Source organism: Coregonus lavaretus, assembly GCF_964263955.1.
Source record: "Coregonus lavaretus genome assembly, chromosome: 29".
Lineage (NCBI taxonomy): Eukaryota > Metazoa > Chordata > Actinopteri > Salmoniformes > Salmonidae > Coregonus > Coregonus lavaretus.
In genome coordinates, this window is record NC_140016.1 from 20,170,697 (window position 1) to 20,185,326 (window position 14,630).

The 14,630-nt window shown below is 44.0% G+C and overlaps 1 pseudogene across 1 annotated transcript in view; it reads right to left on the minus strand.

Moving 5' to 3' along the window:
- Positions 1-882: 882 nt before the first annotated feature.
- The window catches only part of LOC311104600 (putative methyltransferase NSUN7), a 49,928-nt pseudogene continuing 36,180 nt past the window's right edge, over positions 883-14,630 (minus strand). Inside the window, exons 9-10 of the transcript in view lie at positions 6,783-6,891; positions 883-895 (exon numbers count right to left, since the gene is read on the minus strand). The product of the transcript in view is annotated as a putative methyltransferase NSUN7 (transcript). The remainder of the gene's footprint in view (positions 896-6,782; positions 6,892-14,630) is intronic.

The following is a 14,630-nucleotide window of genomic DNA, read 5'->3' on the forward strand; positions in this document are numbered from 1 at the left end:
GATCTGAGAGACAAGGCAAGAAGGGCCTTCTATGCCATCAAAAGGAACATCAAATTCGACATACCAATTAAGATCTGGCTTAAAATGCTTGAATCAGTTATAAAACCCATTGCCTTTTATGGTTGTGAGGTCTGGGGTCCGCTCACCAACCAAGTATTCACAAAATGTGACAATCACCAAATTGAGACTGTATGCAGAATTCTGCAAAAATATCCTCAGTGTACAACATAAAACACCAAATAATGCATACAGAGCAGAATTTGGCCGATACCCACTAATTATCAAAATCCAGAAAAGAGCAGTTAAATTCTACAACCACCTAAAAGGAAGCGATTCCCAAACCTTCCATAACAAAGCCATCCCCTACAGAGAAATGAACCTGGAGAAGAGCCCCCTAAGCAAGCTGGTCCTGAGGCTCTGTTTACAAACACAAACAGGCCCCACAGAGCCCCAGGACAGCAACACAATTAGACCCAACCAAATCATGAGAAATCAAAAAGATAATAACTTGACACGTTGGAAAGAATTTACAAAAAAGCAGATTAAACTAGAATGCTATTTCACCCTAAACAGAAAGTACACAGTGGCAGAATACCTGACCACTGTGACTGACCCAAAATTAAGGAAAGCTTTGACTATGTACAGACTCAGTGAGCATAGCCTTGCTATGAGAGAAACACACATCTCCAGTCTTCCACATCAACATAGACAGCCTAGTCACTCATCATAATACTCTCAAAAAAGAGATCTGGGGCCTGTGACAGCATTGAACTGAACGTTCTCTTCCATTGGGTTCTGTGGATGAGAACCTCCAGGCGGTACTATACTGTTTAGTATGATATGACACTTACACTCAGGCCTGTACTGTCTGTCAGCCTGGTTCTACTTCCTACAGCTACAGTACAAAGGACATACAGAATGAAAGACACATGGAGCATCCCCTACCATGCAGCCAATGGGTGTGTGTCCACCAGGCTGCAGCTCTCTGCTCAGCCTCTCTGTTCTCATTAGAGAGGTTCTGACTGCTCTACTGTTGTTCTATAGCTGCCCTTCTCTCTCTCTCTCTCTCTCTCTCTCTCTCTCTCTCTCTCTCTCTCTCTCTCTCTCTCTCTCTCTCTCTCTCTTTCTCTCTCTCTCTCTCTCTCTCTCTCTCTCTCTCTCTCTCTCTCTCTCTCTCTCTCTCTCTCTCTCTCTCTCTCTCTCTCTCTCTCTCTCTCTCTCTCTCTCTCTCGTCTGCCTTTGGTGGCGTTTCTCAATAGCAAGGCTATGCTCACTGAGTCTGTACATAGTCAAAGATTTTCTTAATGTTGGGTCAGTCACAGTGGTCAGGTATTCTGCCACTGTGTACTCTCTGTTTAGGGCCAAATAGCATTCTAGTTTGCTGTTTTCTTGTTGATTCTTTCCAATGTGTCAAGTAATTATCTTTTTGTTTTCTCATGATTTAGTTGGGTCTAATTGTGTTGCTGTCCTGGGGCTCTGTGGGGCCTGTTTGTGTTTGTAAACAGAGCCCTAGGACCAGTTTGCTTAGGGGAGTCTTCTCCAGGTTAATCTCTATGTAGGTGATGTCTTTGTTATGGAAGGTTTGGGAATCGCTTCCTTTTAGGTGGTTGTAGAATTTAACTGCTCTTTTCTGGATTTTGATAATTAGTGGGTATCGGCCAAATTCTGCTCTGTATGCATTATTTGGTGTTTTACGTTGTACACTGAGGATATTTTTGCAGAATTCTGCATACAGTCTCAATTTGGTGATTGTCACATTTTGTGAATACTTGGTTGGTGAGCGGACCCCAGACCTCACAACCATAAAAGGCAATGGGTTTTATAACTGATTCAAGCATTTTAAGCCAGATCCTAATTGGTATGTCGAATTTGATGTTCCTTTTGATGGCATAGAAGGCCCTTCTTGTCTTGTCTCTCAGGTCATTCACAGCTAGTTACCTGTGGCGCTGATGTTTACGCCGAGGTATGTATAGTTTTTTGTGTGCTCTAGGGCAAAGGTGTCTAGATGGAATTTGTATTTGTGGTCCTGGCAACTGGACCTTTTTTGGTACACAGTTATTTTTATTTTACTGAGATTTACTGTCAGGGCCCAGGTCTGACAGAATCTATGCAGAAGATCCCTCATGCCAAATTGAGTCAAAAGCTTTTTGAAAATCAACAAAGCATGAGAAGACTTTGCCTTTGTTTTGTTTTGTTTTGTTTCTTTGTCAATTAGGGTGTGCAGGGTGGTCTGTATATTTAATAATTTCATTTAGGATACCATCAACAACATAGGCCTTTTTGGGTTGGAGGGTTTGTATTTTGTCCTGTAGTTCATTCAATGTAATTGGAGAATCCAGTGGGTTCTGAAAGTCTTTAATAGTTGATTCTAAGATTTGTATTTGATCATGTATATGTTTTTGCTGTTTGTTCTTTGTTATAGGGCTAAAAAAGTGGTTTATCCATACATCTCCATTCTGGATAGATAACTCTTCTTGTTGTTGTTTGTTTAGTGTTTTTCTATTTTCCCAGAAGTAGTTAGACTCTATGGATTCTTTAATTACATTGAGCTAATTTCTGACGTGCTGTTCCTTCTTTTTCCGTAGTGTATTTCTGTATTGTTTTAGGGATTCACCATAGTGAAGGCTCAGGTTTTCTGGGTCTCGATGTTTTGGTTGGATACGTTTCTCAATTTCTTTCTTAGGTTTTTGCGTTCTTCATCAAACCATTTTTCTTTGTTGTTAATTTGCGTAGGTTTTTAGATTTGATAGGGAAGCTGAGAGGTCAAATATACTGTTTAGGTTTTCTACTGCCAAGTTTAGACCTTCACTATTAAGGTGAAACGTTTTGTCCAGGAAGTTTTCTAAAAGCGATTAAATTTGTTGTTGCCTAATAGTTTTTTGGTAGGTTTCCACTCTACTTTCCTTCCATCTATAGCATTTCTTAATATTATTCAGTTCCTTTGGCTTTGATGCCTCATGATTGAGTATTGCTCTGTTCAAGTAGACTGTGATTTTGCTGTGATCTGATAGGGGTGTTAGTGGGCTGACTGTGAACGCTCTGAGAGACTCTGGGTTGAGGTCAGTGATAAATTAGTCTACAGTACTACTGCCAAGAGATGAGCTATAGGTGTACCACCATAGGAGTCCCCTCGAAGCCTACCATTGATTATGTACATACCCAGCATGTGACAGAGCTGCAGGAGTTGTAACCTGTTTTTGTTGGTTATGTTGTCTTAGTTGTGCCTAGGGGGGCATATGGGGGAGGGAATGCTGTCACCTCGAGGTAGGTGTTTGTCCCCCTGTGTGCTGAGGGTGTCAGGTTCTTGTCCAGTTCTGGCATTTAGGTCGCCATAGACTCGTACATATCCCTGGGCCTGGAAATGATTGATTTCCCCATCCAGGATGGAGAAGCTGTCTTCATTACATTTTGGGGATCTCTGTTGAGATAATTTCCTATTGAATTTCTAGCCAAATGTAAAATGTTCCTGTTTTGATTAATTTAATAGAGTGAGTTAGGTCTGCTCTATACCAAATTAGCATAACCCCTGAGTCTCTTCCCTGTTTCACACCTGGTAGTTTGGTGGATGGGACTACCAGCTCTCTGTAACCTAGAGGGCAACCAGTGGGTCCTTTTCCTCTATACCATGTTTCTTGTAGGATGACAATGTCTGTATTTCTGATTTCTTTGGTGAAGTCCAGGTTCCTGCTCTTTAGACCAAAGGCTGATGACCTCAGGCCCTGGATATTCCAGGATGAGATAGTGAAGGCTTTGTGTTCCATAAAGTGTCCAATGTTGTTAGACATGTGGTTTGGCCTCAGACCAGTAAGTGTGAGCAGAGCCTGCTGAGCAGGTCTGGGAGAGTGTCTCGCTGTCTGTTGATCTGTTGCTCCTGTGTGAGGTGTTGGGGCTGCGGTTGAGGGCGATGTCCTTTAGGGTCCTGCCTTGTATAGGTGTACCTCTCTCTCTCTCTCGCTCAGCTGCGTGGTGCTATTTCTGTGGCCAGATGAAAGCATGTGGAGGACCGGGGAGTTCCTCTCCTCTCTCTCAGACATGAACGAGGGATCAGTCAATGGATGTGTGAATGGATATGTACGGCTCAGTGCATCATAGGGGGGTCCGGAGAAGGGGAGGAGAGAGGAGTACATTGCGACCCCCAGGGAGGGTACTCATGGGGGTCTTTCTCTCTCTCTCCTAACAGCTCTTTGAACATCAAACAGATCGACTAAGGAAACAAACAAGTCTGCAGCCAAACACTTATAGCCCTGTAGTGTTCAGCACTGAGACTGGACTTTCCATGTGTCTTTACAGCCCAGATGGGTCATACAGAGGCTGGGAGAGCGCACTCAATGGATTCTGGGAGCTGTCTCTCCCAGTGGCTCAGATAAGTGAGGACATTAGCCATGGCCATACTGCTGATGATAGTGGTGGGCTAGTTATATGATAATAAACAGTACATTGGGTCTTATCCTAGAGCAATACACAGTCTAGCTTGAAGCATTTATAGGAAGACACAAGTACATGTGTATCACAACAGGGGTCTCTCTCTCTCTCTCTCCCTCTCTCCCACCCTCTCTCCCTCTCCCTCTCTCTCCCTCCCTTCCTCTCTCTCCCTCCCTCCCTCCCCCTCCTCCTCCTTTCTGGTGAATACAGCCAGGAAACATTTGTTACTTTCTTATGAAGGATCCAGTCTGAAGAGTGGACCACCTGCTCTCTCCTCAGCTCGGCCCAGAGATGTGGGTAAGGAAGAGCTGGGCCTGGCCAACACACACACTGTGGGGGATAAGAAATACACTGGCCACAAGTTAATCTCTACCAATTGTCTTAGGTACACTATATATACAAAGGTATGTGGACACCCCTTCAAATTAGTGGATTCGGCTATTTCAGCCACACCTGTTGCTGACAGGTGTATAGAATCGAGCACACAGCCATGCAATCTCCATAGACGAACATTGGCAGTAGAATGGCCTTACTGAAGAGCTCAGTAACTTTCAACGTGGCACCGTCATAGGATGCCACCTTTCCAACAAGTCAGTTTGTCAAATTTCTGCCCTGCTAGAGCTGCCCAGGTCAACTGTAAGTGCTGTTATTGTGAAGTGGAAACGTCTAGGAGCAACAACAGCTCAGCCGCGAAGTGGTAGGCCACACAAGCTCACAGAACGGGATTGCCGAGTGCAGAAGCGCGTAGTGCGTAAAAATCGTCTGTCCTCGGTTGCAACACTCACTACCGAGTTCCAAACTACCTCTGGAAGCAACGTCAGCACAAGAACTGTTCGTCGGGAGCGTCATGAAATTGGTTTCCATGGCCGAGCAGCCGCACACAAGCCTAAGATCACTATGCGCAATGCCATTGGACTCTGGAGCAATGGAAACGCATTCTCTGGAGTGATGAATCACGCTTCACCATCTGGCAGTCCGACTGACAAATCTGGGTTTGGCGAATGCCAGGAGAACACTACCTTCCCCAATGCATAGTGCCAACTGTAAAGTTTGGTGGAGGAGGAATAATGGTCTGGGGCTGTTTTTCATGGTTCGGGCTATGCCCCTTTAGTTCCAGTGAAGGGAAATCTTAACTATACAACATTCTAGATGATTCTGTGCTTCCAACTTTGTGGCAACAGTTGGGGGAGGCCCTTTCCTGTTTCAGCATGACAAGTCCATACAGAAATGGTTTGTCGAGATTGCTGTGGAAGAACTTGACTGGCCTGCACAGAGCCCTGACCTCAACTCCATCTAACACCTTTGGGATGAATTGGAACGCCGACTGCGAGCCAGGCCTAGTCGCCCAACATCAGTGCCCGACCTCACTTATGCTCGTGGCTGAATGGAGGCAAGTCCCTGCAGCAATGTTCCAACATCTAGTGGAAACCCTTCCCAGAAGAGTGGAGGCTGTTATAGCAGCAAAGGGGGGACCAACTCCATATTAATGCCCATGATCTTGGAATGAGGTTTGACGAGCAGGTGTCCACATACTTTTGGTAATGTGGTGTATATCTGTTTTAGCCTGTGGCTGTACAGCATTATTGGCCTGCTTAGTGAGAGTGGCTTGGTGGACTGTGTATGAACCAGACTACTGAAGTCTACAGAAAGACTAAAAGAGTCTACAAAAACAATATCCACAAAGGGAAAACGATCCACATGATAACCAGGAAATAGTTATCTGCTTTCTCTGTTTGTAGCTTTGATTACATTTTCATGTTGTTTTCTGCCTTCTCACTTTTGTTTAATGTAAACACGTTTCCCATGCCAATAAACCCCCTTTGAATTGGAAGAGAGAGAGGCAGAGAGGGAGAGATAGAGAGAGGCACAGAGAGAGAGAGAGGAAGAGAGAGAGGCACAGAGAGAGAGAGAGAGGCACAGAGAGAGAGAGAGAGAGAGAGAGAGGCACAGAGAGAGAGAGAGAGAGAGAGGCACAGAGAGAGAGAGAGAGAGGCACAGAGAGAGAGAGAGAGAGAGAGAGAGGCACAGAGAGAGAGAGAGAGAGGCAGAGAGAGAGAGAGAGAGAGAGGCAGAGAGAGAGAGAGAGAGAGAGAGAGAGAGAGGCACAGAGAGAGAGAGAAAGAGAGAGAGAGAGAGAGAGGCACAGAGAGAGAGAGAGAGAGAGAGAGGCACAGAGAGAGAGAGAGAGAGAGAGAGAGAGAGGCACAGAGAGAGAGAGAGAGAGAGAGGCACAGAGAGAGAGAGAGAGAGAGAGGCACAGAGAGAGAGAGAGAGAGAGAGAGGCAGAGAGAGAGAGAGAGAGGCAGAGAGAGAGAGAGAGAGAGAGAGAGAGAGAGAGAGAGAGAGAGAGAGAGACTAACCTCAAGGCTTGTAGTTTAGGTCCCTCAGTAGGCCCATCCTGCACTCTCCTCACCACCTCTTCCTTCTTCTCAGGGTACGAGGAACAGGTAGAGTTCACCACCTTAGGGACTGCACACACACACAGTTTAAATACACACTTACAGTGGCTTGCGAAAGTATTCACCCCCCTTGGCATTTTTCCTATTTTGTTGCCTTACAACCTGGAATTCAAATGGATTTCTTGGGGGTCTGTATCATTTGATTTCCACAACATGCCTACCACTTTGAAGATGCAAAATATTTTTGTGTGTGAAACAAACAAGAAACAAGACAAAAAAACAGAAACCTTCAAGTTGGATGGGTTCCGCTGGTGTACAGCAATATCTAAGTCATACCACAGATTCTCAATTGGATTGAGGTCTGGGCTTTGACTTGGCCATTCCAAGACATTTAAATGTTTCCCCTTAAACCACTCGAGTGTTGCTTTAGCAGTATGCTTATGGTCATTGTCCTGCTGGAAGGTGAACCTCTGTCCCAGTCTCAAATCTCTGGAAGACTGAAACAGGTTTCCCTCAAGAATTTCCCTGTATTTAGCGCCATCCATCATTCCTTCAATTCTGACCAGTTTCCCAGTCCCTGCCGATGAAAAACATCCCCACAGCATGATGCTACCACCACCATGCTTCACTGTGGGGATGGTGTTCTCGGGGTGATGAGAGGTGTTGGGTTTGCACCAGACATAACGTTTTCCTTGATGGCCAAAAAGCTCAATTTTAGTCTCATCTGACCAGAGTACCTTCTTCCATATGTTTGGGGAGTCTCCCACATGCCTTTTGGTGAACACCAAACGTGTTTGCTTATTTTTTTCTTTAAGCAATGGCTTTTTTCTGGCCACTCTTCGGTAAAGCCCAGCTCTGTGGAGTGTACGGCTTAAAGTGGTCCTATGGACAGATACTCCAATCTCCGCTGTGGAGCTTTGCTGCTCCTTCAGGGTTATCTTTGGTCTCTTTGTTGCCTCTCTGATTAATACCCTCCTTGCCTGGTCCGTGAGTTTTGGTGGGCGGCCCTCTCTTGGCAGGTTTGTTGTGGTGTCATATTCTTTCCATTTTTTAATAATAGTTTCTGATATTTTTTTATAACCCAACCCTGATCTGTACTTCTCCACAACTTTGTCCCTGACCTGTTTGGAGAGCTCCTTGGTCTTCATGGTGCCGCTTGCTTGGTGGTGCCCCTTGCTTAGTGGTGTTGCAGTCTCTGGGGCCTTTCAGAACAGGTGTATATATATACTGAGATCATGTGACAGATCATGTGACACTTAGATTGCACACAGGTGGACTTTATTTAAGTAATTATGTGACTTCTGAAGGTAATTGGTTGCACCAGATCTTATTTAGGGGCTTCATAGCAAGGGGGGTGAATACATATGCACTGTCACGAATTTAGCCGAGGCTGCTCCTCCTCCTTGCTCGGGCAGGCTTTGGCGTTCGTCGTCACCGGAGTACTAGCTGCCACCGATCTATGTTTCTGTGTTCTACTTGTTTTGTCTATATTGCACACACCTGGTTCCAATTACGATAATATGTTTCCCAATTTGATTAAACCCTTGTTCCATGTGTCTCTCCTCAGGCCAGTGGTAGCTGGTCCGCTCCAGGAGTCTGAGGTGCGGGAGGTCCCTCCGCCTCCACTGGACATCGAGGGGGCACCGGCGTGCTCGATCCGTTCCATCCTGGATTCGAGGCGTCGGGTGGGAGGCCTGCAGTATCTCGTGGAGTGGGAGGGGTACGGTCAGGAGGAACAGTGCTGGGTTCCTAGGAGGGACATCCTCGATCCCTCCCTGTTGAGGGATTTCCACCGTCGTCATCCGACTCGCCCTGCTCCGCGTCCTCCTGGCCGTCCCCGAGGCCGGTATCGGCGCACGTCAAGGGGGGGGGGGGGGGGGGGGGGGGTACTGTCACAGTTCCTCCTCCTTGCTCGGGCAGGCTTCGGCGTTCGTCGTCACGGAGTACTAGCTGCCACCGATCTATGTTTCTGTGTTCTACTTGTTTTGTCTATATTGCACACACCTGGTTCCAATTACGATAATTTGTTTCCCTATTTTACCCTCTGGTTCTCTCATGGTGTTGTGCGTGATTGTTCGTTGTTTTGTTGTCATTGACATGTGAGTCGGTATTTTCTTCCCTGTGTGGAAGATATGTTTATTTACTTTTGACAAGTAAAGTACGTCGTTGACTAAGTTCTGTGTCCTGCGCCTGACTCCATCCTACCGCTACACACTGACGCATGACATGCACGCACCACTTTTCAGTTTTTTTTTTTTTTTTTAAACAAGTTTTTTTTTTTTTCATTTCACTTCACCAATTTTGACTATTTTGTGTATGTCCATTACATGAAATCCAAATAAAAAACAATTTAAATTACAGGTTGTAATGCAACAAAATAGGAAAAACGCCAAGGGGGATGAATACGTTTGCAAGGCACTGTATTAGCACACAGCCCAACTGGGCATATCACACCCACATTAAATAAACATATTCAACATGCTATTCAACATGCAAATTAAACATATGTTCACACACATAAATGAATGTATCTCCAGTGAAACACCCAGGGGATGACATAAGCATAAAGACGGCTAAGCCTAAAATTGTTTTTCACATTCCACTGCACACAAAGCACTTCAATCAAATAGAACAATCATCTCTAAAGGGCTTTGAAGCAGAGAATACATAAATGTTAATTTCTTCAAACAATTCACGTATCAAACATTTCTAATTTCATTCAACTGTTGTTCATGCTGCTGCCTTGCACCAGCTGTTGATTCCAGCCTTTTGTTTGGCTACGTAGATTTGATTTCTTAAGCCAATTACTGTGAAGTTTGAACAATTAACTTAAAGTTGATGAGGCCAAATATGTAACCTATAGTAATAACTACATCATATGTGTCCTGTTACACTAGTCAATGAAAAAATGTAAATCAACTATCCTAAAAGATAAACAACAATTTATTTACAATGTGTGTAAATCATTTGTCACCACATCCCATTTTTTAAAAATGTTTTGGGCCTATAGCTGAGATGGTTGTATGCCCCATATACATAACATTCTGTTTGTGGCAAGAATTTTGTATAGTAATTCAAACTGAAAAACTCTAACTTTTGAATCAAGCGTTGTTTTGCGTATCAGTTCATAAACCATGTGCCACGGAATCAGCACATCGAAAATCTCTTCCCAACTATTTTTCAACCTGTATGGCGTTTTGGTCCTTAAGTAAACTGGTATATATTTTTTGTTGTCAATTTGGCTCTTTAATAAAGGGCAGACAAACAAGTTCCCTACCTCCTCCCCCCTTCCACTTGCCTCCTCAATTTTTGCGGTAATAATGCAATCAGTTGGTTGTTATTTTGGATAGAGCATACATTTCCATATATGTTTGTTAACTGCACATTTGACATAAAAAACTCCACCTTTCCTATTCATAATATCATTAACAAAGATATATATATATTTTTACCATAAATAATGTTTTTTTTTATTTTTTATGAATTAGTATATTTGAATTTAACCATTATTTGTTAGAATTGCAATCAGCTTTGTATGGCTCGTTTTAGGAAGGGCGATATTTTGGAAAAGGTACCATTTTCAATTAGGTTGTAATCTGGATAAAGGGAAAGGGCAACTTTTGAACAAGGGGTGAGCCTTTCGTATTAATCTACTGGAGAACCAGTTCGGGTTTAAGTATAAATGTTGTATGACTGATGCTTTTAGTGAGAGGTTTAATGCTTTTAAAATTAAAATAATTTAGTCCACCGAACTCGTATTCATTATTGTCACGTTCGTTTAAGGACGGGTCAGACCAAGGCGCAACGTGAAATGCGTACATGTTTATTTAAACGATAAACACACAAACAAAACAACGTAACGTGAAGTCCTCAGGCTAAACACAATACAAGCCTCTACACGGAACAAGATCCCACAACTAATGAGTGCCAACAGGCTACTTAAGTATGATCCTCAATCAGAGACAACGAGCGACAGCTGCCTCTGATTGGGAATCACACCCGGCCAAACTTAGAAATACACAACCTAGAAAGAGAACATAGAAAATACAACATAGAACTCCACACCCTGACTCAACATACTAGAGTCCCATAAGTCAGGGCGTGACAATTATATAAATAAGCACGTTTAATTTTGTCTGGCTTGCTGTTCCAAATAAAGCGAAATAATCTTTGCTCAAATAATTTCAAAGACAAATCATTCGGCATGGGCAGGGCCATAAGTAAATAGGTAAACTGGGATATGACTAAAGAATTAATCAGGGTGATTTTTCCACAAATGGAAAGGTATTTACCTTTCCATGGTATCTATTTTCTGTTGAAATTTGTTGTAGTAAGTTCCTTTATTTCTTTAGGGATATGAATACCGAGTATGTCCACTTCACCGTCAGACCATATTATTGATAAAGTACACATTAATGTGTTATTTTTTAGCGATCCAATAGAGTACCACAGTATGAGTTATAATACCCATAAAAACCTTGAGGTCAAACAGAGAAATGGTTCCAATCATTTTTCCACCATTAATTTTTCCCATAGGGGATTTTAGAAACACTTAAAATAATCAAAGGAATTGTATTTGTCACATGTGCCGAATACAACAGGTGTAGACCTTACCGTGAAATGCTTACTTACAAGCCCTTAACCAACAATGCAGTTTTAAGAAAAATAAGAGTTAAGAAAAATATTGACTAAATAAAAGAAAATAAAGTATAAAAGAAAAGAAAAGAAAAGAGCAACAATAAAATAACAATAACGAGGCTATATACAGGGGGTACGGTACCGAGTCAATGTGCAGGGGTAAAGGTTAGTCGAGGTAATAGAGGTAATATGTACATGTAGGTAGGTAGGGGTAAAGTGACTATGCATGGATAATAAACAGCGAGTTGCAGCAGGGGGGGGTCATTTGATTAGTTGTTCAGCAGTCTTATGGCTTGGGGGTAGAAGCTGTTAACCACTACGGGATCGGTGTCCCGTATACGGGACGGTTGAGCTAACGTGCGCTAATGTGATTAGCATGACTGTTGTAAGTAACAGCAAACTTTCCAGGAAATAGACATCTCTTATATGGGCAGAAAGCTTACATTCTTGTTAATCTAACTGCACTGTCCAATTTACAGTAGCTATTACAGTGAAAAAATAGCATGCTATTGTTTGAGGAGAGTGCACAACAACAAAAAACGTATCACGATTTGATACATTCACCACTGAAGGTAAATAATGTACTTACATTCAGTAATCTTTCTCTGATTTGTCATCCTAAGGGTCCCAGAGATAAAATGTAGCATTGTTTTGTTTTATCAAATCCATTTTTATAATCAAATGTAGGAACTGGGTTCTACAGTTTGAACCCCTGCTGTCTCTGGCTCCACACCCACCCCGCCCGGCCATCTAGATGTGTGAAAGTTAGTGTATAAGCTAATGATCCAACATGTATGACATTCCTGGGAGTGTGTAAACTTACATTTTGTATTACCATATCATTTTTCTATGTTCTCTATAGTTATATACTTGAAAATGTATCAATTGACCAATTCGGCACATTTGGGCAGACTTGAAACAAAATAGTCCAGTATTGCAACGCTTCACTGGATCAATCTGAAACTTTGCACACACACTGCAAAGCTGGATCAGGCACCAGTGGAGCGGACTGCTCTGGCTCCGGAGTGGAGCAGCTGACCGGTGCCGGACCAGGCACCGGTGGAACGGGCACGGGCCGTGCCGGACTGGACACACCCACCACTGGTCTGGTGCGAGGAGCAGGCACGGGCCGGACCGGACTAGGAACACGCACCACTGGCTTGGTGCGAGGAGGAGGAACTGGCCGGGCCGGACTGGCGACACGCACCACTGGCTTGGTGCGGGGAGCCGGTATGGGCCGGGCCGGACTGGGGACACGCACCACTGGCTTGGTGCGGGGAGCATGCACGGGCTGTGCCGGACTGGGAACACGCACCACTGGTCTGGTGCGAGGAGCAGGAACGGGCCGGGCCGGACTGGGAACACACACCACTGGCTTGGTGCGGGGAGCAGACACGGGCCGTACTGGACTTGGAACACGCACCACTAGTCTGGTGCGAGGAGCAGGAACGGGCCGGGCCGGACTGGGCACACGCACCAATAGCTTGGTGCGAGACGCAGGCACAAGGTGTACCGGACTGGGAACTGACATTAGAGATCTCCGACTGTACCAGTCTTTCACTCTCCACGCCCAGTCCTCCTCCCGTGAGGACTCCTCCCTGAGCCCCCACGAGTGCAGTGGTCGGGGCTCTTCTCCATCGATCCCCGACCACCCTTTTAGCCCCCCAACATTTTTTTCTTGGGGCTGTCTCTCGGGCTTCCTCCTCGGCCGGCGCCTTCTGTGTTGCCGTTGCGCCTCTCTAAACTGGGCCTCCACTGTCTCCTCCCAAGGACGGCGATCCATCCCAGCCTGAATCTCCTCCCATGTCCAGGATCCCTTTCCGTCCAGGATCTCCTCCCATGTCCAGGATGTCTGCTCCTGGGCACGCTGCTTGGTCCATTTTTGGTGGGATTTTCTGTCACGTTCGTTTAAGAATGGGTCAGACCAACGCGCAGCGTGAAATGCGTACATGTTTATTTAAACGATAAACACACGAACAAAACAACGTAACGTGAAGTCCTCAGGCTGAACACAATATAAGCCTCTACACGGAACAAGATCCCAACACTAATGAGTGCCAACAGGCTACTTAAGTATGATCCTCAATCAGAGACAACGAGCGACAGCTGCCTCTGATTGGGAATCACACCCGGCCAAATTTAGAAATACACAACCTAGAAAGAGAACATAGAAAATACAACATAGAACTCCACACCCTGACTCAACATACTAGAGTCCCATAAGTCAGGGCGTGACAATTATATAAATAAGCACGTTTAATTTTGCCTGGCTTGCTTTTCCAAATAAAGCGAAATAATCTTTGCTCAAATAATTTCAAAGACAAATCATTCGGCATGGGCAGGCCATAAGTAAATAGGTAAACTGGGATATGACTAAAGAATTAATCAGGGTGATTTTTCCACAAATTGAAAGGTATTTACCTTTCCATGGTATCTATTTTCTGTTGAAATTTGTTGTAGTAAGTTCCTTTATTTCTTTAGGGATATGAATACCGAGTATGTCCACTTCACCATCAGACCATATTATTGATAAAGTACACAGTAATGTGTTATTTTTTAGCGATCCAATAGAGTACCACAGTATGAGTTATAATACCCATAAAAACCTTGAGGTCAAACAGAGAAATGGTTCCAATCATTTTTCCACCATAAATTTTTCCCATAGGGGATTTTAGAAACATTTAAAATAATAAAAGGAATTGTATTTGTCACATGTGCCGAATACAACAGGTGTAGACCTTACCGTGAAATGCTTACTTACAAGCCCTTAACCAACAATGCAGTTTTAAGAAAAATAAGAGTTAAGAAAAATATTGACTAAATAAAATAAAATATAAAATAAAAGAGCAACAATAAAATAACAATAACGAGGCTATATACAGGGGGTACGGTACCGAGTCAATGTTCAGGTGTAAAGGTTAGTCGAGGTAATAGAGGTAATATGTACATGTAGGTAGGTAGGGGTAAAGTGACTATGCATGGATAATAAACAGCGAGTTGCAGCAGGGGGGGGTCATTTGATTAGTTGTTCAGCAGTCTTATGGCTTGGGGGTAGAAGCTGTTAACCTCTACGGGATCGGTGTCCCGTATACGGGACGGTTGAGCTAATGTGCGCTAATGTGATTAGCATGACTGTTGTAAGTAACAGCAAACTTTCCAGGACATAGACAT